A 26285-nucleotide genomic window follows, 5' to 3' on the forward strand; every position below is an offset into this window, starting at 1 on the left:
TGCCTTCGGCTCAGGTCATGATCCTGGAGTCCCGGGATCGAGTCCCGGGATCGAGTCCCGCATCGGGCTCTCTGCTCGGCAGGGAGCCTGCTTCTCCCTCTGACCCTCCCCCTCTCATGTGCTCTCTCTCTCTCATTCTCTCTGTCTCAAATAAATAAATAAAATCTTTAAAAAAAAAAAAAAAAAGAAAAAAAAAAAGAACTCTGTAATTTGACTAAATGGCCCAGTCCTGCTAATGCCCTTGAATTCACTTTTGCACTTTATGGGGTTTAAAATTTTTTTCTCTTGATTTTTAGCTCGGCTGTGTGCCTGTCTGTAGCAGTGTTAATACTGATCCCTTCTGTTTACTCTTTCTAATGTTGCTTATGAAAAAGAAAACCAGATAACCAAACTTGGTCAAATTATGTCCCCAGTAAGAGCAAGCTGGCTCTGTATGAGAAACTTAGGGGTTTATAAAGAGCACAAGCCTTAGTGCCTGGATTTGGGGCTTTCTATTTCTGTGGTATGTGAGTATTCTTTGCTTATTTGGGGATGCTCTGATAAGACCCAGATATTTAAGGTTTCCATAGATCTCTATAAATGGTGTGCATTATGTAGGCATATTTTACTTGTAAATAACACTATGTTGTTAAAAAAAAACTGCAGTATATAAAGCAAGCTGTAAAGCTTGTGATTGATTTACTAAAGGGAAACTTATTAGGTGTTTTTAGGGTAATATAGGGAGACATGAGAGAATGTGAATGCCATAATTTGTCTTTAACCTTGTTTGAGAGTTCTATTCAAAAGGCTAGTGGGGTGCCTGGCTGGCTCAGTCAGTAGAGCACAGGACTCTTAATCTCAGGGCCATGAGTTCAAGCCTCACATTGGGTGTGGAGCCTACTTAAAAAAAAAAAGAAAAAAAAATTTCAAAAGGCTAGAAATTGGCTTTATGAATTATTTTTGTTTCTGTAGTTTTCCTCACCAGAGAGTGGTATCAGAAGTGGCTAAAATGTCACACAGTGCCATCATTGGTCCCCTTCTTGTTCTGTGTATCATCGAGCTCCCTTTGATATTAATCAAACCAGTTTTTCTGAAGTAGGAACTTGCTTATTAAAATTCGTGTAAGCTCACTCATAAAATATTTTATGCTTCTATGTTAAATTTCCTGACTACTAAAGAGCTGTAACCCAAAAGTATGATTGGGATGATAGTGATGCTAAGTTTGTGGTATAATGGAGAGATCTGGACCTTAAATTGGACCAAGGAAAAGGTATTGCAACTTTGGACCAGATGCTGATATCTTTGGAGAGAAACCATGCCCTCTTGTGAGCTTCCAGCTCTATAAAGTCGAGGTCTCTAATATTCATTAGTTTCCTGGGCTGTTCAAAGGCCTTTAGTCATTTTGTGTTCCTATTCTCTTTCATTTCTTCATGTTTATACCTTTTGGGCCTTTACCTCTCTGTCATCTCTTCAGTCTCCTCCTCTCCCTCTGCTCTGAGCAAAATTCTTTGTTAAACATGGAGGCAGTGACTGTATTTTTTTTTTTTTTTAAAGATCTTATTTATTTATTTGACAGAGAGAGGGAACACAAGCAGGGGGAGTGGGAGAGGGGAAAGCAAGCTTCCCGTTGAGTAGGGAGCCCGATACGGGGCTCAATCCCAGGACCCTGGGATCGTGACCTGAGCTCAAGGCAGATGCTTAACGACTGAGCCACCCAGGCACCCCGACGGTGACTGTATTTGCTGCCAGTTCCCTGCCACTCCCAACCCCCAGTCTCTTTTTTCTTTCCTTTCGTTGGCATCTGTCTCCTTCCATTCTGCTTCAAAAACAGCTCCTCTCTTCTTTTGAATCCTCTACTCCCTTACAGCTTCTGTCTCCCTACGTTCCTTTCCAATTCTATTTTGGAAAATGTGATAATTTCTGTTTCTACTTTATTCCTCAACTAGCCCACTGAAACCATTCTTGCCAATAATCTCCTTACTGCTAAATCAGAGGATACCCTTAAATTACCTTGCTTGTCCTGTGATGGATCTGGCATTTGATGACTACTTGCTTTTTGGAGTTCTTCTCAGTGATTTCCATGGTGCCTACCTCTTCTGGCTTCTCTTTCCTTTAGAGCAGCTCCTCCTCAGTTTTATTCTGAAGGATCTTTTCTTCTGCCTGTGCCTTGAGTGTTAGTGTCCCTGGTTTCTATGGGTGGCCTTCTCACTCAGCATTCTCCTTGGATGATCTTAGCCACTCCTTCAAACAGAAATCCATGATGACTCTGATATCTCCACCTTAGATCTCTCCTGAGCTATAAACCAGTATATCCAGCTGCCTTTTAAATATTTAGATATGATTGTATCAGAGGCATTTCAAAACCAGTGTGTCTAACGCTGAATTACCCATTCAGCTCAGAGACAGAATTACTGCCTATCCAGGAACCCAAGCCAAGATCATGGGAGCTGTCCTCAGTTCATCCTTCTTCCTTATTCCCCCACGCTTATCAAGTTCTGTCATTTTTCCTTCCTGTCTCTCAGCTGTCTGTCTCCCTGTCCTCCCTCTCCTCCCACCCAACACTCAGATCCCCCACTGCCACTCTATGAGGATAGGGCTCTCAGGATTGCTCTGTCAGATGACTGCCACCATTTCCTCATCCCAGGTTCCACCCTTCAGAACTGGTTTAGAAATCCCTCCTGTTCTAGGACTCTTTGCCACTGTAGCACTTACCACATTGTATCATCATATATTTACTTGTCTGATGATATATTTACTGAAGAGCCCCTTAAGTAAGCAACTGTATCATAGTTATTTCTGTAGGATCTGTGTCTAGTATAGTACTTGACCTGGAGTAGACAGTTAATATCTAACTGAATGCATAATGAATGTACAAAGGAAAGAATACAAAGATCAGACCAATCGGAATCTACTTTCTGCTGTCTTGACCTTGAGCAAATTAACATATGTTTGGCAATTCCATTTCCAAATCTGAGGAGAATACAGATGAGTTATTTTATGTGAAGTTCCTTGATACAGTGCCTGGCACAGTTTAGGTGCTCTGTAAATTGCCTTCTAAAACATTTTGTTGTTTTTGCTGCCTAGTACTTTTGTAAACTGAATTCATTCTCTAATTTTTAGAACCCAGGGGGAAGATTCTGTAGCGGCTGCTTTTAGTGCCAAATGTGACTTTTCACAATACCACTTAGTTTTCAGTTTAGAATGGGGGGGAGCAAACTGACTTTTCAAAGACACCATGAAACCTCACTGACATTAATTCCAAATTTTCTAGTGCACTGTTGTATCCTCTTCTACATGTTTTAATCTGTAGCTCAGTGAGAGCCACCGCCGTTGAATAGTGAACTTAAAGTACCCTAGGATCTTGTCAAAGAAATACTCAGTTTGGTTCAGTATTACTCTGCTCCCTAAAGTTTGAGGACAGGTTTATACTGTTTAAAACTGTTGGAACAAAAAGTTATGTGTACTCCACTCCCACCAGAACCTCATAGTTAACTAGAAATCTCAATAGCCTGAACATCCCACTTAAGTGTAGTATTTAGGAGGTGGGTTTTGCTATCCTTTGAATCTTCCTGTACCCTTCAAGCCTGGCTGGAATAAGAAACCATCTATTCCATATAAGTAGGTTTCACAGTAGTAGGATTAATACCATTGTTTTCTTCATTGCTCAAATGGTAGCTTAGAAAGAGCATAAAAAATAAATACATGAAGTCTAGTTCAGTCTTTGTTGTGGAATTGGAAACCTCCACTCTTTAGTGTAAGCCTGAGTAAGGGTCAGTTACCTTTGAGGCGCAAGAGTGCAAAGAGGATTCCTCTGCTTTTCCCTGGGGGTGGGCTGGCCATTTAGAAGTTGTCAGGGCAGGCGTCGCCAGGAGAGGGCTTGAGCACACAGCCCGCTCTAGGACCTCGCAGGAGCCTCCGTGGGATGCACGCAGAGCACGAGTAGCAGCAGTTTCCTTACTTCCTTCCCGAGAATTGCGGGCCAGCAGTCCACTCGCTTCTTTGGAGGGGCTGCGTGCAGGCTGTCGTGGTCGCGGGCAGGTCCCCACCTGCGCCTCCGAGGAGCGGGCCCCGCGGGAGGGGGCCCGGGGGAGGAGGGACTGGACGACGACAGCGGCCGCGCGGAGCCGCCTGCTGCAGGCCATTCGCCGCGCTGCTCGCACTCTCCCGGGCGAGCCCTGGAGGAGGGTGGCGCTGGCTCTGCGGCCGAGAGGCGCTGCACGGACCTCTGGTGGCCCGAGGGCCGGCGAGGGAGTCCTGGGCCGTGGGCGGGCGGGCCGGGCCTCTCCTTGACCTCGCTGAAGCCGGGGGCGGGCGGAGGAAAGGTGACTTAGGGAGACCTTGCGGTGCCGCCCTGGGTCGCGCCTCCGGGCTGGGCTGGAGGGGAGGCGGAGGAACAGGCCGAGCGCATTTGTGCTGGAGCTGGCTGAGGAGCGCAGGGCGGAGCGCGCCGGCGGGGAGCCCCAGATCCGGCCCAGGTGGGTGAGTGTGTGTGCGCCCACTGGGGGCTTTGCGAGGTCAGCCTCGGGAGGGACGGCAGAGGACACCCGGGGCGGGGGGGTGGAAGCGGGGAGAGCGGCCAGACCAGATCTAGGGATGTGAGTAGATCCAAGAATAGTTGGACGTGTTTGTGCGGAGCGGAGTGCAGCTGCGGGTGAGTGGGGAGGGGTGCGTGAAGCCGGGAGACCCTGCTCTCTCCCAGCCTGGCCAGGGTCTTCCTGCCGGCTCCGTACTTGGAGTCGGGTTCCCACAGGAAGAGCCACTTGGGGGGAAAGACTGGACAGATTTTTTTTTTTTTTTCCAGCTAAATATTGGTAGTAGGTCAAGTGGGGCCGGAGTGGGAGGAGTAAGGCAGTGAAAGACATTATTGTCCTAAATAACCTTCCAAGTTAGTGATTTTTTGCATGTCTCTGCCCTGGCTGACATTGAGATGAACTTACCATCCGTTAGGAGGCTGCTAAAATTCCAGGGAAACGCACGAGTGGATTAAAGAGAGGGAAATTATACTGGGGCTGGGGAGTGGGGAGGGAGGTAGCTTTTAACTTTGTTTTGATTAAGGATTTTTGATTACTCATAGCCTTTCTTTGTAGCCTAAACCAGTGGAGAATCACGTTCCCCAGCATTCAGAGCATGTGGCTAGTTGTTTTGTGTTTTTTGTCGTGCTGGCTTTTTCTGGATTTGGAGGGAGGGTAGTAGGAAAGGAAAGATACCAGGGAGGAGCTTAGTACAGCTTCTGATAGTTACTAAAGCTATTAAAAGTTTCTTAACTTGAATTAGGTTCAAAGACGGAATGAAGGCATTTTGTTTTAAAGAAGTAGAGTAACTTAGCAGGAATCTTTTTCAAAAGAGAAAAATGCTTGAAATGCGTGTTGGTGGAGGAATGTGTAGGCTAGAATATGGGTATTAAGTGTAAATTTTCTTTTCAGTTTGAGGGCACACTGAAGTTAATCTCTGGTCCAGATAATTTTTGATTTCAGCCGTGAAGCTGATGACTTTGGTACGTTAGCTGGGTTTTGATTTAGATATTTAATCTTTTTTTTTTTTTTAAGACCTTTAATCTGAACATGATGGCCAGAGAGCTATATCACCCTTTGTCCCAGTACTGCTTTTACTAGACTGGGATCTTAAAGGAATTTGTGTCACTGGGAATATGATTGCAGGACTCTAGTCTCCCCTCTTTAGAACATTTTTAAAGGTTAATTTTAGGGAATTTCATTGAGGGTGAAAGTGACCCACATAATTTCTGTACCCTCAGTTGTGCACCTTGCAGAATGAGGGAAAATTTAAAAGTTCATTAGATTTTCCATATTAAAAGCACATGCGTGTACTACCAGGGTAGTATATAAATAAAGTCAAGCACGTTTAGAATACCGTATGTAAAATAATGAATAAAATAATTATGCAATAGCATGCTCTAAGCTTTGTGTACAATTTATAACATTTGCCATCTATATTCTTTAAAAAGCTTTTATAAATTTATTAGTATCTTTTTTTTTTTTTAAAGATTTTATTTATTTATTTGAGAGAGAGAGAGCATGAGAGGGGAGAGGGTCAGAGGGAGAAGCAGACTCCCCACTGAGCAGGGAGCCCAATGTGGGACTCGATCCTGGGACTCCAGGATCACGGCCTGAGCTGAAGGCAGTTGCTTAACCAACTGAGCCACCCAGGCGCCCTAAATTTATTAGTATCTTGACATTCAAATATATTGTGTTTATAAGCTCTGTGAGGATTATAAGAATTTTTAATTCCTTTAAAAATTAGAAATTTAGATTTTTTTTACTTGGTCCACATTATTCTACATTATTCCTAAACTTTTAGTTTGTATGTATAGTCAGGAAATATACTGCGAATTAATTTTGGAAGCAGGCAGGACATAAGTTAAATGTTTTTAATGTTTTTAAATTTATTTAATAGGAAGTTTATGTAGCATGAAGCAGGTTTTCATTTTGATAATTTGTGAAGTATTTGAACAAAAATACATAAGGTTGTAATTATTTCAGCAGTATGAGAGAGAGAGAGAGAGAGAGAATGTGTATGTGTGCTGTTAGCCTTGTCATGCTTGGTATGACCCAGGATCTTTTCCTAAGTTTTTGTATCAACAGTGGTATGAAGTCTGTAACCTGCCTGCAATTGTTTTTGTCTTGTATTCCTACTAGAGAGTGCAGTGCCTGATTTATATTCTGTCTGATGAATTTTGAATGAGGTATAGCAGATATAATTATCCTCTCATTTTAATGTAAGAGTGGTAAGGATATAACCCCTATACATTTTTTTTTTTTTTAATATTTATTTATTTGACAGAGAGACAGCGAGAGGGAACACAAGCAGGGGGAGTGGGAGAGGGAGAAGCAGACTTCCCGCCGAGCAGAGAGCCCGATGTGGGGCTCTATCCCAGGACCCTGGGATCATGACCTGAGCCGAAGGCAGGCGCTTAACAACTGAGCCACCCAGGCGCCCCAATCCCTATACATTTTTATAATGGTCCACCATTAATTTGATATCTGTTATTTTACATAAAATTTTTTCCTTAATTCAGTAAGTATTTACAGAGTGTTTACCTTGCTAACTGGTCAAGGCTAGATGAATAGAAGAAGGGTTTTCTTGAAAGGTTTTATCAAATATGCCTAAAGGGTTTGAATATTATCTTGGGCTGTTAGAATCATTGAAAGATTTTAATCAGGGGAGAGATTTAATCAAATTTGCTCCTTATGAGAAGGATTAAAGGAAGGCCTCAAAATAGGGTGACCAGGTGCAGGAATTCAAGAGAGGGATAATCAGAGTCTGAACCAAGTTGTTGGCTAACAAAAAGGAAAGGAAGATAAAGAGCAGAGAGAGACTTTAAAGATAACCTTCTAGGAGCTGATAATAGTTGAGTATGAGGAATGAAGGAGAAAATGGAGTCCTAGATGACCCCCAGACTTATGGTATATAAATCAGTGGATGGAAGGTGACTAAAGGAGGGAGTAAAGGGAGTAGGGGGAGGATGAGTTCACCTTTGGACATGATGACATCCAAGTAAGGGTCTCCTTATTCATCCAACAAAAATTTATAAATTATTAGTATTGAAAGTCACCTGAATAAACATGGGGCTTGAGTAAAGAATATCACCTAGGAGGCCTATAGCTTGAAAAAGTTTGAAATCAAAGGATTGAATACTGATATTAAAAGACAAGTGGGAGAAAAGGAAGCCAGTGGACAGCACTGAGAAGAAGCAGCCAGAGAGGCAGGAAAAATCCAGAACAGTGGAGGCCAATGGGGACCATCGGGTCAAGAAGTTGAGGTAACAACTGAAATGTGTTCAGTATTGGTCTTGTATGAAGGAAGTTCTGGAAGCATGACATAGGACAGAGCTAGATGGCAATGAGTAGCAGAGTAAATGGGAAGCAAGAAAGTAGAAATAATTAAGATAGACTGATGTGGTTTCTATAGACATTCATAATCTATGAATAATTACAGTTTTGCTCCTTTCTTTCAATTCTTACATCTCATTTATTTTTCATGTTCCTAATGTACTGGCCAGGGCCTTCAGGACAACGCTGAATAGAAGCTGAGATGGTGGGAATCCATCCTTGGTTTTGAAAAAAGGCACACTTCTAACTTCCAACGACTCACTATTAAGAGTGATATTTAGTAAATATCATTTATCGGATTAATGAAGTTCTTTTTCATTCTTACATTGTTGAGTTGTTTTTTAGTCATGGAATGGATTTTATCAAATTCGTTCTGCATTTAATAAGAGTATCATAAGGTTTTTCTTAAGGTGGCAAATTATATATTTTTTTAAATTATATTTTTAGACTTTTTCTAATGACAAGTCATCTTTGTGTACCTGGGATAAACCTAATTTGGTCGTTACGTATTATCTTTAGCATTCTCCTCGATTTGGTTTCGTTTGGATTTTAGCATCCATTTATGAGTGAGAATGGCTTGTAATTTCTTTTTTTGTTCTGTCCTCATCATGGTTTACTATCCAGGTTATACAGGCTTCATAAGATGAGTTTGGGAGTATTCTCTCTTTTGCTGTTCCCTGGAAGAGCTTATATAAAATTATCTTAGATTTTTTTTTAAACTATTAAGTAGACGTATTTATGGTTATAGGACTATTTTAGCTTTCTATTTCTTTTTGGGTCAATTATGACAAGTTATCTAGTTCCAGGGATTTATCCTTTCCATTTAAGTTTCAAAATGTATTGTTACAAGGTTGTTTTTTATTGTCTCTTTAACTTATTTTGGATCTGTAATTAAATATTTTTTCCTAATGTTTTCCATTTTTTTCCTAATATTTATTTGGATATTTCCAATAAATTTCTCAAAATCAGTCTCATTAAGGCTTTGTTTGATTAATTTTCAAAGAACTCTCTTTAGCTATGTTGTTGCATCTTTTTCTTTTAAACTGATTATTATGGTTACCTCTATCACTTTGAGTTTATTTTCCCTAGTATCTATACATTTATTATCCTCTGTCTCTTGGAAGTAGATATTTTGTTCAAAATTTTTAGTCTTCCAGATTTCAGGTTGTATGTTTCATAGTTCTAGTATTTTGTAATTTAGGGAATATATTCCTGCCAGCTTTATCCATTACTTGATTTTTAGACTTCAGCTTTCCAGACTGAGGACTGCTAACATATGTAGAGTACTGCCCTTCTAATACTTAAAACATGTAAAACTTTTGCCAAGGTTTTAACTACTTTCAATTTTATTTTTCTCTTTCCTGACTCTTCTTGTTTTCATTGGTCGGCATTTCTATTTCCTTCCCGACTTGCTTCTCACCTTCACCCTCACAACTTCTTTTCTGCCTCTTGACAGTCTGCATGGTGGAAGAATGGTCATCATTTCCTTGCCTTCTCCCTTTTTTCAACTGTTTTTCCAATTTTCCACCCACTGCCCCCCATACTTGGAGGATTTTTCTGAGATCAGTTCAATGTATTCCATCTTGCTCTTTCCTCCTCCTCACAGCCTTGGCTCCATCACCAAAGAGGAAAAAGCAGATAACCTGTATCTGATTTTCTTTAGATGCTCCAAGGTTCACTCTTATTTACCACATGATCTTTGTTAGTCCTCATGCAATCTATCCAGTTGATGACGATGAAGTCAGGGCACTATGGGCAAGGCCTAGAAGAAAGCACAGATGGTAGAATATGGACCTGCTCTTATTTGGACTCCTGAGACGCAGGAGCCAGTATTACTGACCCTCTTCTTGCTGTATGACTCTGGGTGGCTTATTCTAAGGTCTCGTATTCCTCCTCTGTAACACAGAATTATTAATACAGACCCCTTCCCTCTACTTCAGGAGTTGCTGTGAGACTTGAATAAGGATAAGAGACAGTCTTCCCAGGCTTTGTTTTCAGAAAAATATCTTGAAAGGATTTTATGCTCAATTCAGGGGCAGAGAAGTGGAGTGAAAGTGGTTTGTGGCATGGGGGCTGGATCAAAGAAACCCTGATGGGAAGCAGTAGGTGTCCTAGGAATGAGAGGAAGCATACAGTTGTGCTCAGTGGTTGAGATTCAGGGGAGGTGCCTGTCCTCTGGTAGGTGGGAACTAGAGACATGGACACGTTGTTACCTGGTGGCTGGATACTATCCTGTAGTGGCGTCCTTACTTAGTTATTATTTGCTGTATGGGATATAGCAGATACAAAGGATGCTGCCTTTTTGAGCTTATGTGAGAAATCACCCTTCACCTACAATAATATTTCTACAAAGGAGATTTTGTTGTTAATTAAAAATTAAGTTTGTGAACTCTCCGTAGTAAAATGTCTTACTTGGAGTAGAAATTATTTAGTTTTGAATATTTTCCTCATTTATTTTTGTTATTGTAGTTTTTGTTATGGATTAGTTGTTTAAAATCCCAGAGTCCTAGAATCGATCTTAGATTGTAAAGCATCTAGCAAAGATTTCACTGGGGCCTAGGGTAGATACATAAGATGTATGTTATACATAAGACAGATATAAGTAAAAGCACCTCCTTATTCACTAAGGCACCTTTATAAAATGCAGTTTGAAGTGGTGATATAATTGATCTGTTCAACTTTGTATTACAGATGAGGAAAGTAAGGCCTGGAGAGAGGGGCAGCTAATTCCCCAAGTTTATGTAGCTAAGTGGGAGCTACCCTTAGAGCTAAATCCAGTATTCTTCCTCCAATCTAGTGATGAAGAACAACCCCACTGTATCACACACAGCCTGAATTAGGAAAATTTATGCATTAGAGAAGATAGTCCACCTTGTTTCAAAGCTGATGTGGCCATCTACTAGCTAATATGTCAATTTGACAAAAGGTTACCAGCTTTAGAAATAAGTAAATGGCCAAGAATATTGCAGTGTCTTCAGATTTTGCACAGAATACCTGTATTCCAGGCTCTCAGCAGGAAATGCTGTCTTTTTGTGAAAATTTTACTTGATGGAGCTCACTTTTTTTTTTTTTTTTAAAGATTTTATTTATTTGACAGAGAGACAGCGAGAGAGGAAACACAAGCAGGGGAAGTGGGAGACGGAGAAGCAGGCTTCCCACCTAGCAGAGAGCCTGATGCGGGGCTCGATCCCAGGACCCTGGGATCATGACCTGAGCCTAAAGGTAGACGCTTAACAACTGAGCCACCCAGGCACCCCTGGAGGAGAAGATACTGAATTCATCCATTCCTCTGGATAATCTGTATTTTATCCTAAAATTACACTATCAGAATGCTGCAGCCTGGGCTATATTTTCTTGATTTTCTGAAAAATAGCCCTTGCTGGGTTGTAAATTGGAATTATACCCTCAATTTCTACTGAGGGGCATCTCAAAATGAAAATTAGCTTTAATGAAATTATTGATTATTTTGCCCTTGAATACTCTTAATCCCCTATACATTACCCTGAAAAAAGAAATTAGAGCTAAGAGCAAAGAGGGAGTTTGTTTTCCCTAAAGAACTGATATAGGGACGCCTGGGTGGCTCAGTCAGTTGGGCGTCTGCCTTCGGCTCAGGTCATGATCCCAGGGTCCTGGGATTGAGTCCCGCATCGGGCTCCCTGCTCCGCGGGGAGCCTGCTTCTCCCTCTGCCTCTGTCTCTCTCTCTCTCTCTCATGAATAAATAAATAAAATCTTAAAAAAAAAAAAAAAAAAAAGAACTGATATATATTTTTTTTCCTTGTGGACAATTAAAAGGGCATAATTGTATTTCTCTTTCTGTTTTGGCCTTGAGAGAATTCAGAGCCAGATTGGTGGCTCGTCCACAGTATCTGTGTAGGCTCCATCACTTGTAGGTTCTACCCTACTGCCCTATCAGTAATTGTGTATTTTCGTAGCCTCCCTAGTTGACAGTCACTGGATTACAGCATTCTCTTGTGAATTACCTAAATGTGGTTGTGCCCCAGAGTCCATTCAGTGTATGATGATTATATTTTAGGATTTTTCTGCAAGTAGTAAATACTAAGTAAATAGTTGTTACAATGTTAGAAATAGACTTGTACTTTATACTGTGGTTTTACTTTATGTTGAGATGTATGCATTTTGATATTGACTTTGTAATAGTTAACTTCAAGGATCCAAGTTAAAATATATGGCAAATGTTACAGTTGGACCCTTTTTTTCACACGAATGCAAATCAAACTCACTATGTATTTTAGGCCAATTGGAAAAAAAGGTTCTCCTTCTTATTTTTATTTGTGGTAAAATACAGAGAGCATACAATTTATCATTGCTGTTTATAAACGCATAGTTCAGTAGCATTAGGTACCTTTATGGTGTTGTGCAACCATCATCACCATCCGTCTCCAGAACTCTTTTCATTTCATAGTTTCAGCTCTTAGTTTCATCTAAACTGAAACTCCTATACCCATTAAACAATAATTCCTCATTCCTGTCTTCCCCCAGCCCTTGGCAACCGCCATTCTACTTGTTGTCTCCATGAATTCGACTACTTTAGGAACCTCCTACAGATGGAATTACTCAGTATCTGTCCTTTTGTGCCTGGTGTTCATCTCACTTACCATAAAACCTTCAAGGTTCATCCATCTTGTGTAGCAGGTGTACTAATTTCCTTCCTCTTTAAGGCTGAATGATACTCCATTTTGTGTATATACACATTTTCCTTCCCCGTTCATCCATTGGTGTCTCACTTGTTTTGATTCCACCTTTGATCTGCTGTGAAGAGTGCAGCTGTCAACAGGAGTGTACGGATTCCTTTCTGTGTCTCTACTTTCAGTTCCTGTGATTATGGACTCAGAAGTGGAATTTCTGGATCATATGATAGTTGTCTTTTTCATTTTTTGAGGACTTGCCATACTGTTTTTCATAAGGGCTATACCATTTTACATTTCTGCCAAGAGTGCATAATGGTATTAATTGTTCTACATCCTACCCAGCACTTGTTGTTTTCTCTTGCCATTGTTTCGATATAGTAGCCATCCTAACGAGTGTGAAGTGTGGAAAAAATTTTTTGGGCGCCTGGGTGGCTCAGTCGGTTAAGCGACTGCCTTCAGCTCAGGTCATGATCCCAGGGTCCTGGGATCGAGTTCCGCGTCGGGCTCCCCCTGCTCTGCGGGGAGCCTGCTTCTCCCTCTGCCTCTGCCTGCCACTCACCCTGCTTGTGCTCTCTCTCTCTGTCAAATAAATAAATAAAATCTTTAAAAAAAAAAAAATTTTTTTTTCTTTAAAAAAAAAATTTTTTTTAATAAGTAGAGTTAATCACTATTTGATCCCATAATTGCCCTGCAGAGCCATGATTTTCCTTTATTTTTCAAACCATTCAAAAGTTGCCCTGTTGAAGTGTGGTGGAGGGCACACACCCCTAAGTCTCCCTGGTTTCCCCTCTTTTTTTCCCTCTGGTTAGTGAAAAAGCAGCTGCACAAAGCAAGGGTGATCCTTGGTTTCTGTGGATTTAAGACTTGGCTTTGGTCTAAATATCCATATTCTACCTTTATTATTTTTCTGTACTTTAGATAGCAAATGTTGCCTTGCTGTTATATTTTGAAAGATCATTCCTTAATAGAGAAGAATTTTGTCTATAGAGTCAGCGTAGGAAAATGAAAGTTAAGATATATTTGAATCACCACAGATAAAAATTATAAAACAAGGGAATTGATATACTTAAGAAAAGTCAAGCCTACCTTCACTTGTCCATGGGAACTAAAAAGTAAAATATCAAAACCAGAAAATGATTAACCTGAGCATTATTTGAACAGGGAATTTAACATATTCCATAGGGAAATTATTTGATCTTTAGCCATGTTTAGGAGGACAAAATTTCTATAAACCTGAAAGTCAAGGGAAAATTTTAAAAAATAAGATAGAAAATTGGGGAAAATGTAACGACAAAATTATCAAAAGGATCTTAGGGGGTCATCGAATTTTCCTCCATTTGCACGAATCCTCTCTTCAGCTTCCTGCCCAGCTAGCCGGTCATTTTACCTGCTTGTGAACACTGTCAGCAATGGGGAGACAGGCAGTGTACTCCATTCCTTAGGAGCTTGGAGCCTGAGTCCCACAGACCCGGGTTTGAATACTAGCTCTGTCACTTAATAGTTACGGGATCCCAGGCAGATCATGTCATCTCAGTCTTGAGTTTCCTCATTGTTAATAAGACCTACCTCACAGGATTGTGGGAGGATTATTTGAGATAATATGCCAAGTATTTATCATGATTTTGACATACAGTAAACACACCTGGATGTTAGCTCCTGCTCTTCCTGCTGAAATACTACTATTATACATGAATTTTCTCTTAGGACCACCTATCCCACTGCAGGAAAGCTAAGAATACTAGAAGGTTAAACCTTACATTAAGGTGAAGCTTTTTCCATTTTTCTTTTAATTCATGCCTGTTCTCTGCGACACCACAAACATGTATGTTCCGTCTCCTGTGACAATACCTCCGCTATTTGGAACAAGCAGTAAGTTCTTCTTTTCTCCCAGGCCAAGCATCTCCAAGTTCCTTCAACTGTCAGGCCTTCCAGATCCTTCCTTTTCTTGTTCTTCAACGATCTCTGTTTTTTTTTTTCTAAAACTGTGTCATCCAGAAACAAAGCTAATATTCCACATGAAGTTTGAGTGCAGAGCGTGGCATTTCTCAGTTGGCTTTCCATCCTGCTGGAGGGAAAGTCTCCATTACTGTGGTAGCCTGCAGAGCCCCGTGGGAACGGCCATGCTTCCCTACCTCTCAGCCTCTCTTGTGCTTAATACTCACCCCCTCCCCCCCGCCCCTGCCCCCCGCCCCTGCCAACCTGCTTTGTTCTGAGGACAGCGGCCCTCTCCTGTTCCACAGACTTGGGAGCCTCTTCCTGCTCAGAACGTTCACTGTTCCCCTTCCTGGAACACATTTCTCCCAGGTCCTTGCCTGGTTCTCTCCCTTAATTTTGTCAGCCTTTAACTCAGTTGGCACCTGATCACTGAGTTCTCTGGCCATCCTGTCTCCCAGGACTTTCTTTCCCCTTCCCAGCTTCATTTTTGCTTTCAGTGTTTTCTGCCATCTAACACACTAAACATTTTTACTTGTTTGTTTCCCCCCAGTAGACTGTAAGTTCTCTGAATGCAGGGATTTTTGTCTATTTTGTTCATTGCTGATCTTCTGCAGCCTGTAATGTCTGGCATGGTGTAAGTGGTTGGTGAATATTTGTTGCCTGAAAGCACGACTCTCCTTTGCTTAGAAGTTGTATCATACTGGGCTTGGAAAGAACACTGGGCACCAGGTCACCATCATGGGTCAATTTTTTAAAAATTTGAAAAAGGAAAAAAATTTTAAAAGATTTTATTTGAGAGAGAGAGGGAGAGGGAGAGAGAGCTCGAGCAGGGAGAGGTAGATGGAGAGGGAGAGGCAGACTTCCCTCCTGAGCAGGGAGCCTGATGTGGCACTCGATCCCAGGACCCTGGGATCATGACCTGAGCCAAAGGCAGACGCTTAAGCGACTGAGCCACCAAGGCGCCCCGGGGAAAAAAATTTTTTTTTAAAGATTTTATTTATTTATTAGAGTACAAGCACGAGCGGGGGTGGGGAGAGGGGCAGAGGGAGAGGGAGAAGCAGACTCCCTGCTGAGTGGGGATCTGGACACAGGGCTTGATCCCAGGACCCTGAGATCATGACCTGAGCTGAAGGCAGATGCTTAACCAGCTGAGACACCCAGGCACCCCTGGAAACAGAAAAATTTTTAAGTGCTCCCTTTGAAGGGAAAATAAGCCACATTCATTGTTTTAGGACTTTGGGGATTTTTAAATCATTTTGTTTGCTTCATCAATATTTTACATACAATTTTGTGTGCTCATAAGATTTTTATGTTCTGTAAAAACCAGAATAGGTTTTTAAAATAAGAATATCTGTTCTTTAAATCTTAACCCAAGTAGAGAGCTTAAGATCAATTATCTTTCCAACTTAGAATGGCCAGCGTCCCAAACCAGGTGCTTGGTCTCTTCCATATGCCCTGCAAAGATTGTTTTCTCTCTGTACCAGGACTTGAAAACTTGGAAAGCACTGCTTTAAGGTATTTAAAATGTTTTCTTCAGATGGAGTTACAACCCACTGAATTGTGATTCTAGCATATTTTTAGTGTTTTGTTTGTGTTTTTGCCCTGAGTTGAGAACTATGAAAACACTTCGTAAAACAATAAAACATCAAAATTCTGTAAAAAGTTATTGTCTTTCGGGACTTAACAATGTCCCACATATACAGAAAGGTATTTCCAGACCAAGCTGAAGGCATTAGAAAAAATAGAGTTGGACCTCAAGGTATAGCTGTATAGGGGAATGGTCAGCAGTAGCAGAAAGAGAGCTGCTTGTACTTGCAACAACGTGTTTCTGAAGAACATTGTACTTAGTGAAAGAAGCCAGACACAAAAGAGTGTATTGTACATGATTCCATGTATTTGAAATCAAGAACAGACCAACCTAAAGCGTGGTTCTAGAAATCAGAGCAGTGGTTGCTGAGGCTGGGGGTGGGGAGAACAGGAGAGTAACTGTAATGGAGCACAGGAGAATTACGGGTGGGGGGTGGGATGACAAATATTCTATATCTTTGTAATGGTGCTAATTACATGGGGTATATATTTGTGAAAATTCATTAACTATACATTTAAAATAGATTTTACTGTAAATTTTAAAAAATCACTTAAAATAGATTTGATAAGTGTTACTTCTATATATAACTTTTTGTAGTTATTTTCATCAACAGAACTCTGAACTACAGACGACTTGAATAACTTTTAAAGATAAGCTTTGTTTAGATTATGATTAAACTTCTCTGCTTTTAAAAATGATTGTTTATACCTCTTGTGGCCTATCTTGAAAAAGAAATTTATTTCGAGAATACATAAAATATATAAATCTGTGGTGAGTGATTATATAAGAGTAAGCTGTTTTTAGGTAGAAGCTTTGCAACCGTAATGAGACAGGAGTGTGCTTAACAGAATCTCAGTTGGGATTTTCATACTAGATGCCTCAGAAGGCCATGCATTCTGCACTGTTGGAAAGTACCTTTCAAACATTTTGTGTTTGATGCAATGCCAGTTTTTGCAAATTTGGTGCAAACATCAATTCTTGAGTAGACATATTTAAAGGTATTTTTCTGATTGTAAAGGTATGAGAGATATATGGAGGATACATAGGAGTATACAGAAAGCTATTTTCTGTTAAATATGGAGAGAAATATAAAAACCAGAGCCCAGCAAACCACAGGTAGGATTTTGGTATGTCTTAGTTTATCTGTAGTTGCAAACACACAAATACAGTATACATTACTGTTTAATATCTTATTATTGTTTTCAGTAATATCAGAATGAATATTTTTCTTTTTCAGACATTCTTTGAAAACATGTTTGCATAAAAAATGAATTATTCTAACTCCCATTATCAATATATGAGTGGTCTTTTTACTATGCCCTTACTCTTGCCAAATATTATTGTTTTTATAATTTTATTGAGGTATAATTGATGTACAGTAAACTGCACATATTTAAAGTGTAACTTAGTTTTGATGTATGTTTACAGTAGTGAAACCATCACCACAATCAAGATAAAGAATATTTCGATTACTTCCAGAAGTTTGTTCTTGCCTTTTGTGATACCTCCCACTTCCCTACCTACCCCAATACACTGGCACTATTGATCAACTTTCTATCACTAGGGTTCGGTAGGCATTTTCTAGAATTTTACATAAATGGAATCATACAGTTTGTGCTTTTTTGGAGGTGTAGGAGGTTTGGCTTCTTTAACTCAGCATAATTATTCTGAGATTCATCCATGTTGTTGCATGTATCAATAGTTTTTTCCTTTTCATTGCTGAGTAGTTGTCCATTTCATGGTGTACAGTTTTTTCACCTGTTGGCAGATGTACGGGTTGTTTCCAGATTTTGGCTGTTTCAAATAAAGCTATTAGTATTTGTGTACAAGTCTCTTGTGGACATAATATTTCATTTCATTTAGGTAAATACCTAGGAATAAGTAGAATGGCCAGGTCATATGGGAAATGAATGAATGTGGGGCTTTTTTTTTTTTTTAGTTTTACTTTTTTAGAAAATTGAAGTAGAATTCACAAAACATAAACGTAACTATTTTGAGGGTGTAATACAGTGGCATTTAGTAAGTCACAGTGTTGTGCAACTGTTACCTCTATCTACTTGCAAAACAATTTTCGTCACTTCAGAAGGGAACCTTCTACCCAGGAAGCCATCACTCCCCATACCCTGAAAATGACTAATCTATATTTTGTCCCGATGGATTAGCCTGTTTGGAACATTTCACATAAATGAATCATATGATATGTGAACTTTTGATGTCTGGCTTTTCACTTACTGTTTTCAGTCTTCATGTGCATAGTAGCATGCATCAGTACCTTGTTCCTTTTTATAGCTGAAGAGTTTTCCATTGTATGTATAGAACACATTTTATTTATTCATTTGTTTATGGACATTTGGGTTTCCAGCTTTTGGCTGTTGGGAATAGTGCTGCTTTGAACATTTTTGTACAGGTATTTGTTTGAACACATGTCAGTTCTTTTGGGAATATACATAGGAACAAATTTCCTGGGTTATGTGGTAGGTCTAGGTTTAGCTTTTTGAGGAATCCTCAAACGGTTTTCCACAGCAATGTGCACCATTTTATGTCCCCACCAGCAGTGCACAAGGCTTCATTTTTTCCACATCCTTGTCAACACTTGTTATTTTCCTTTTTAAATTTTTTAAAAGACTTATTTATTTTAGAGAGCATGAGTGGGAGGGGGAGAGGGAGAGAGAAACTCAAGCAGATTCCATACTGAGTGCAGAGCCTGATGTGGGGCTGGATCTCATGACAGTGAGATCACCACCTGAGCCGAAACCAAGAGTCACACACTCAACTGACTGCACCACCCAGGCGCCCCTGTTATTTTCCTTTAAAAAAAAAAAAGTTAACTCATCCTAGTGGGTGTAAAGTGGTATCTCACTATTGTAATGATTTGCATTCCCTAATGACTGAAGGTGCTGAGCATCTTTTCATATACTTGTTGGCCATTTGTATGTTTAGAGAAATGTCTGTTCAAGTCGTTTGCCCATTTTTAAATCGGGTTGTCATTCTATTGCTGAGTTACAGGAGTTCCTTATATAGTCTGGATACAAGTCCTTTATTGGATATGTGGTTTACAAATATTATCTCCCAGTCTCTTGCTTGCCTTTCTCTTAACATTACTTTTTAAAAAGCAAAAGTTTTTGATATTGATGATGTTTCATATATATATATGAGTATATATATATGTGTGTGTATGTATATATATATGGCTTTTGTGACCTATTTAAGAAATTTTTGCCAAGCTCATGGTTGCTAAGATTTTTCTCCTGTGTTTTCTTCCAGAAGTGTTCTAATTTTAGCTTTACATTTGGGTCTGTACATCCATTAAGAGATTTTGTTTTTGTTCTCTTTTTGATATATTGAGAGAAACTAGAGTCCTAAATAAACAGATATCCCTATTTGTATCAGAAGACTCAACACTGTTAAGATGTCTGGTCTCCCCAAATTGATTTATACAGTCAAAGTAATCCCAGGCAGAATTCCAGCAGGGTTTTTTATTTCATTTTATTTATTTTTTTGGGTAGAAATTGACAAACTGATTCTAAAATTTATATAGAAATGCAAAGGACCTATAGTAGCCAAACCAATTTTGAAAGAGAACAAAGTTACAGGATTTAGACTACCCGATTTCAACACTCTCTATAAAGTTATAGTAATTGAGAGAATATGGTGTTGGTAAAAGAAAGACACACAGATCAGTGCAACAGATTAAGAGTCCAGAAATGATCCCACACATATCTGGTTAACTGGTTTTTGTTTTTTTTTTTGAGAAAGAGCTAGCAGGGAAGGGCAGAGGGAGAGGGAGAGAGAGAATCTCAAGCAGACTCCCACTGAGCGTGGAGTGACACAGGGCTCAGTCCCAGGACCCTGAGATCATGACCTGATCCCAAGTCAAGAGTTGGACACCTAACCGACTGAGACACCCAGGCACCCTGTGTCATTAGTATTATCTTTAATCTGAAGTTCCTTTGCAATGGTCTTTATGATAATGGATATATTTGGGGGGTTAATATAGTCTGTATATCTTCATAATCAAGCTCATAATCTGCAGTATATCACAATATCTTGAAGTTACTGTACCTCTTGCACTTTACCCTTGGCCATGTGGCATGTGGACCATGTGAGGGCACAGTCATCAGTCTGTATATATCCTATATATGTATATCATATCTGTATATATAATTTGTCTTAATTTTTTTGACAAATAGAAAAGACTTTCTAATATTTCATGGGTACGCACACTCCCATTTGGAGACTAACCAAAGGCAATAAGGAGCCACTGAAAAGCTTTTGAGAAGTAACGCTCGATTAGTGTTTTTAATATATGAGCTGGGTAGGAATGTGAAGTGTCTTTTTCTCACACTATAATCTCAGACTATAATCTCTCCCTGGATTAACCAATCTCTTACTCTACTTTGTATCCCTAGCACTTACTTTGAAAGAGTAGTAGGTGTTTAGTAAAATTTTTTTTAAAGATTTTATTTGACAGAGAAAGAGTGCACAAGCAGGGGGAGTGGCAGCCAGAAGGAGAGGGAGAAGCAGGCTCCCCCGCAGAGCAGGGAGCCCAGCATGGGGCTCGATCCCAGGACCCTGGCATCATGACCCAAGCCGAAGGCAGTTGCTTAACCAATTGAGCCACCCAGGCGCCCCCAAATTTTTTAACTAAATGGAAATTCTCCTAAGTCAGTAATTCTTATCCAGGAGGCACATCAGAATGATCTGTAGTGCTTTGGGGAAAAAAAGAAAAAATTATATGTATTAATGTTAGTATTAGCATTAAACAAACAAGAAACTCCAAGCCACCTAATATTAGCTTAAATAAGTTAGAGATTCTTTTTCCACCTTAAAGAAGATAGGATGTGGGCAGTCTGGGCCTGGTATAGCAGTTTCCCATGTTAGAGGCTATTCCATATATCAAATTATGGTCATCAGGAAGGAGTAAAGGGCAAAAATAGGAGTTTGCCCTTCCCTTTAAGGTGATCTGGTGAGTTCCTCACAATGCTTTCATTCTTCGTGGACAGAACTTAAGTCATATGGCCCTAGCTGCCAGAGAGACTGAGAAATAATCTTTTAGCTGGAGGGCAATATAGCCAGCTAACAAATTGGGATTCTCCCACAGATAGTAGGAGAAATTAGCAATTTCTGTAATGGTACAAAAGCCTCGTTCTTTCTTAGAAGTCTTGATTCAGTAGGTCTGGGCTAAAACTGGGCCTTCTAATTAAAAAAAAAAAAGGAAAACCCAACAGATCCTATAGCTGATCTAGATATACTCTTCATGATGGAGAACCTTGGCTCTAAGGCAGGTTTTGAACAGGACAGATCTACTCATTCTTGGAATGAGAAATCTGTCTCCTGGAGGGCATGGATTCAGCCAAGTTTCTAATCTGCTTTATGAATTTGCCGTTTTACAGTGATGTAATCCCTGACAGGGGTCCAAGTGATGGTTTTAACGAATATTTTGCTGTAGTCCAGGTCAGTCTGCTTTGCATGCCCCACCCCCATTTTCCTGGTCCACCAAACCGGTAACCATTACCTTCCTGGACAACTCCCCCCCCTCCACCCCATCTCCCCAAAGTGAAACCCTCTGCTTCTAAGACTTATGATCATTTATTTCTTCAGCGATGTTATTGCCACACCATGGTTTGGAAAGCTTATGGGATTTGAAGTTAAAAGATCTTGGTTTCAGTTCTTATTCCTCTGATAACCTATGGCAAGGAGCTTAAACTTTATATAATCTTCAGTTTACACACACACACCCACACCCGTACACACCCACCCATATATTCCTCATAGGGTTGTTAGGATTTAATGAACTAATAGTATGTAAAAGTGCCTTTTAAACTGTAAAATGCTATGCATATACTTTATCAGTAGTAGATATAAAATTAGCCCTGTGTACACAGAACCAGTTTATACAAATGCTTATGAAATTGTCCTTTTTCTTTTTTCTTTTTTTTTCCCCCTAAATAAACTCATACTGAAGTTAAAATAATGAGATTTTTAGGACATTTCTGTTTAGGGTCCTGGACTTAAATTATTTCTTGGTAAACATTGAAGTATAAATACTAGTTGAAGAGATCTTATCCCAATTATTTTTTTAAATAAGAAAAAAGTCTTTTTAGCCACATGTTTACCATTTCTGGTGTTCTTCGTTCCTTTGTATAGATGAATATTTCCATCTGGTATCATTTTTCTTTTGCTTGAAGGACTTAAGTTTTTTTTCATAGTGTAGGCCTGCTGATGATGGCTTCTTTCAGATTTTGAATGTCTGAACACATCTTCATCTTCAGTCAAAAAAATTATTTTGCATTGCTTCAGTGCCCCTCTCTACTTCTCTTGTTACTATGTAACTTAATGTTTATTCATTTAAAAATATTGTTTCAGTACTTATTTTTAAGTATGCTCCAGGAACCATTCTGAACAGTAGGGAATTCAGTTATCAACAGATATTTTGATGGAGAGTTAAAAAGACATGATTAAAAAAATACTTAAAAAAATTTCAGAATCTTTATTAAATAGGCTGCTTTAGAATCTAACTTTACCATTTTTATCTAGCCAACACCAATTTATTACGTTACACTGAAAGTTGTTTAAGGTGTTTAATATATGCCATTACATGTGTCAATTTAGCATTTTTTGTACACATGATACATGAAAACTTTTTGAAACTTTTAATACATTATACTATAAAGTAGAATATATGTTGGAAATTATGCATTGAAATGTGCATAGTGCTTTTAGGAATATAATCCTATAAGTGCTACTTCTGGAATATAAAATAAACATACTTGTGGAGACTTTAGATGTACCTTATGTAAGTGTTATAATCATCGTCAAATGATTCAACTTTGCAGTTGGAAGAGAAAATTATTTATGAGCTCTTACTTGTACCAAATTATTTAAATGCCAGAACCACTGAACAAGGCAGTGGAGTAAATTTGTATTGAATCTACTGTTGGTAGTATATGGTGGAAGGTAAATAGTTCTACATTTATATTACATTATATATTACTAGTCTCATTGATTTTATTTCTCTGGGATATTATTTTTAAATCAGTCTGACAAAAATAAATATTAAATATTCTGAGTTTATATTCTTCCAAGGATTGTTACCACCTTGCTTATAAAAACCTCCCATTTATTTATCAAATATTTCTTCAGTGCCTATTTATTGGTCTCTGTCCTACACATAGGAATAGCCAGTTACCCCCAAATTCCTCCTTGATTTAAATGTCTGAAAATACACTTGGAAGTAATTGACTTTAACAGATTATTAGCAGAAACTATTAGCAGTTTAACAAGCTCCACTGAAGTCATTTTACTTAGAATATGTCAGTAAGTCGACAACAAAATACAGGCCCTCATCTTCTTTCTCAAGGGCAGAGAGGCACAGAAGTAATTCCCAGTGGGATTTCCTTTTGTCTTGTCTTGAGCCAGGTTGAGGAAGGTGGCAATGCCAGTAAGAAAAGGACCTTTTTTTAATGGTGCCAAGAGCCAGTGACCATTGACTGTAAGCAACAGGAAAATGAACAGCTGCCCTGTTTCGGGTTGACCAGGTTAGTGCAAATGAGGCTTTGGAAGGCTTGGAAATGATCTCATTTTTAATCTCAGGACAGACTCTTTTATGTTGTCTATAATGTTAAGAGACTAGAGGCTTTTTACTACATCACATGCTGGGATCTGTAAATTGATGACCTCTTTGTTTCTTATTCTCTATATTTCGCATAGGCATGTTGAGACAAAAGCAGTTAGGAGAAAACTTTATTACCCATACCTACCCATCTAAATTGTGCACATCTACGTTTCTCTTGCAACTGAGGATGAACTTTCTGTGCCCTGACAAGGGCCAACTGTACACTTGTGGATTAGATCCCATCCTTTTTCACAAACTCCAGAACATCATTCCAGCAATTCTCTCCTCTCTCTCTCCACATCATTAATCGCCCCCTCTCTTTTGAATCTTTGATCAGTATAGAAACATGTGGCTTACAGGACACCACACACTCCTGGTTTTCCTTCTGTCTCTCTTCCTCTCTTTGTTTCCTTGTGCTGGTTCTTTCACATCTCCAGTCAGAAGATGGTATGTCTTTGGATTTCTTCCTATTTACACCTCACTTTCTCCCTTAATGATTCTTTCTACTCTTACAGCTTGTAATATATTTACAAATGACTCCCAGAGTTCTATCTCCAGCCTGGACCTCTTCCTTGAACACCTGATTTGATACCTGTCTGCTTGACACCTACACTTGGATGTCTGATAGCATTTCACATTTAACATATACGAAACGGAGTTCCTGATTGTCCCTGTTCCTTCTGCAGTCTTTCCCGTTTTAGGTAACGGTGGCTCTATCTTTAGTTCTTAGGCCAAAACTGTGAAATCATCCTTGATTTTTTTTTTTTTTTTTTACTATCCCATAATAGGCAGTCTGTCAGCAAATCATTTAGGCCTTCCTACAAAGACAATTCAGAATCTCACTACTTAGGAACACCTTCATTGTTCTTACTCATCTCTTACCTGGATGGTTGCAGCAGCCTCTGAAAGGATCTTGTTGATTCTACTCTTGACCTCCCCCTGGTTCTCCACAGGTCAGCCATAGAGATCATATTCAGATGTCAATCAGATGACTTTACTCCTCTGTACAGAGCCCTCCACCAGTTTCCCCTCAGAATCAAAGCCAGAGTTCTTAAGGCCATCTGCAAGCTTTATACAGTCCTTCTTCCCCCACTACAACTGCCTTGCACATCCTGCCTCCATCTCCATAGTCTATCAGACAGATCTGCTTTGGTCATGGAGGCATAGTTGTTTTTGAAGAAGTGTCTTTTTTTAGTAGTAAAAAGGACTGTAGAAAAGGTCTTCAGGAACATAAGGAAGGAAATGCATTGCACTTGTAAAGGCCGTTATGGGATAGCATAGAAGGGCATTAGAATCCGTGAAAACTTGGAAGTGTGTAAAGATGCTTTGTAAATCTATAAAAGTAAGTATATACTCTGGTCGTGAGGATATATATTATTACACTTGATTGTGCCTCAGACATGGGATCAAACCTTAATTTTCCTGGACCCTGGAGGTGAGGGTGTGATTCAGCCTGGCTGTGGATTTAGAAGGAGCTCTGACGGTCATTCACATGAGAGCTCCATCCTCGTACACCAAAACAGTTAGATGGTCTTCTAGGAGCAGAAGAGCCCTTACCAACCATAAAGGACCAGACCCACTTTAACAGCTATGTGGCCATAGCAGGGAGTCATCTAAAGCACATATCTCTTAAAAAGTTTTGAAGTCAGTTTAGTGTTGGTCCTGTAGGCACAAAAATAGTTGTCAATGTAATTCCTTACCTGAGAGATGAAATTAGAGGTTTTAAATTCAAGGTCTAGTATTTCACTGTTAAGCTAATATATTCTGTGTTATTGTAGCCATGCATCCAATAACAAGGAGTAAGGCTAATGCTATTTAGCTGATGGGAGTGTGGCCAGTTGAAAGAGCTTTACTAGATTGATCAAGACCAGAATCTCACCTAACCTGTAATTGGATAATTGGACACAATATTCTGTGAATAGTCATCACCTGCTCCCCACCTAGTAGTGTGTTTTTGCCAGATTTAATTATTGTCTTTGCCCGACTTAACCTCTGTGGAACATGGGGAAATAGCAGGGTACTTTATAGAATGAGAGTAGATAAAATGCATGTGCACGGACTAGCATGTAACTGTTTTTAAAACTCTTGATTCTTTAGCCAGCATCTGCTCACTGTGTGAAGAACACTTTGGAAGTGTTCATTGTGAATTTCCACCTGCCAGCATGAAATGGAATAAGATGTAAGATGATCATGTTGCTGTGGTTTGAGAAGACTAGTGGAAAGGCTTGTATATGCATGAGTCTAAAGTGGTGCAGATGTGGAGCATGTGTATGTTTATTATTAAGAGTGTGATGGTTCAGTCCTTAAATTATTCCTAATAAGTTCGACATTTACGTTCACTTTGTTATATGTTAATTTTTGTTATGGGAAAGTTATAGGACTGAGGGTATAAATTTTATATTTGAATTTTATATTTAATTTGAAAAATGTCACCTGTATTCTAGAAATGTTCTACTGTAATTATAAACACATATGTTGGGCTTCTGCAGTAATTTTTAAATGCCAGGGTGTCCCGTGGTGTTTCTGAAATACCGAGATTGTAGAGGATTTGGAATAACATTGTTCCAGTGATCTTTCTAAATGGCTAAAAGGTATCAATGGCAGTTAAGTATGTTCTTAGACGCTTCTCTAAAGCAATAAAGAGCTCTTTAGTTTCTGTGATGTATATACC

General features: G+C 39.4%; 1 protein-coding gene across 7 annotated transcripts in view; it reads left to right on the plus strand.

The window, feature by feature from the left end:
• OSBPL1A (oxysterol binding protein like 1A) overlaps nucleotides 1-26285 on the plus strand; it is a 224526-nt gene that overhangs the window by 101560 nt on the left and 96681 nt on the right. Inside the window, exon 1 of one of the 7 annotated variants that reach the window (XM_034995763.1) lies at nucleotides 3824-4454. The exons of 4 other annotated variants lie outside the window; for them this stretch is intronic. The gene's annotated coding sequence lies outside the window, so the exon portion shown is untranslated. Of the gene's footprint in view, nucleotides 1-3823; nucleotides 4459-4549; nucleotides 4631-26285 lie in introns of those variants that run through there. 2 more of the 7 variants (XM_034995767.1, XM_034995765.1) reach the window with 2 other exon arrangements.

This window comes from Mirounga leonina, unplaced genomic scaffold, assembly GCF_011800145.1.
Source record: "Mirounga leonina isolate KUSES-001 unplaced genomic scaffold, KU_Mleo_1.0 Mir_93, whole genome shotgun sequence".
Taxonomy (NCBI): domain Eukaryota; kingdom Metazoa; phylum Chordata; class Mammalia; order Carnivora; family Phocidae; genus Mirounga; species Mirounga leonina.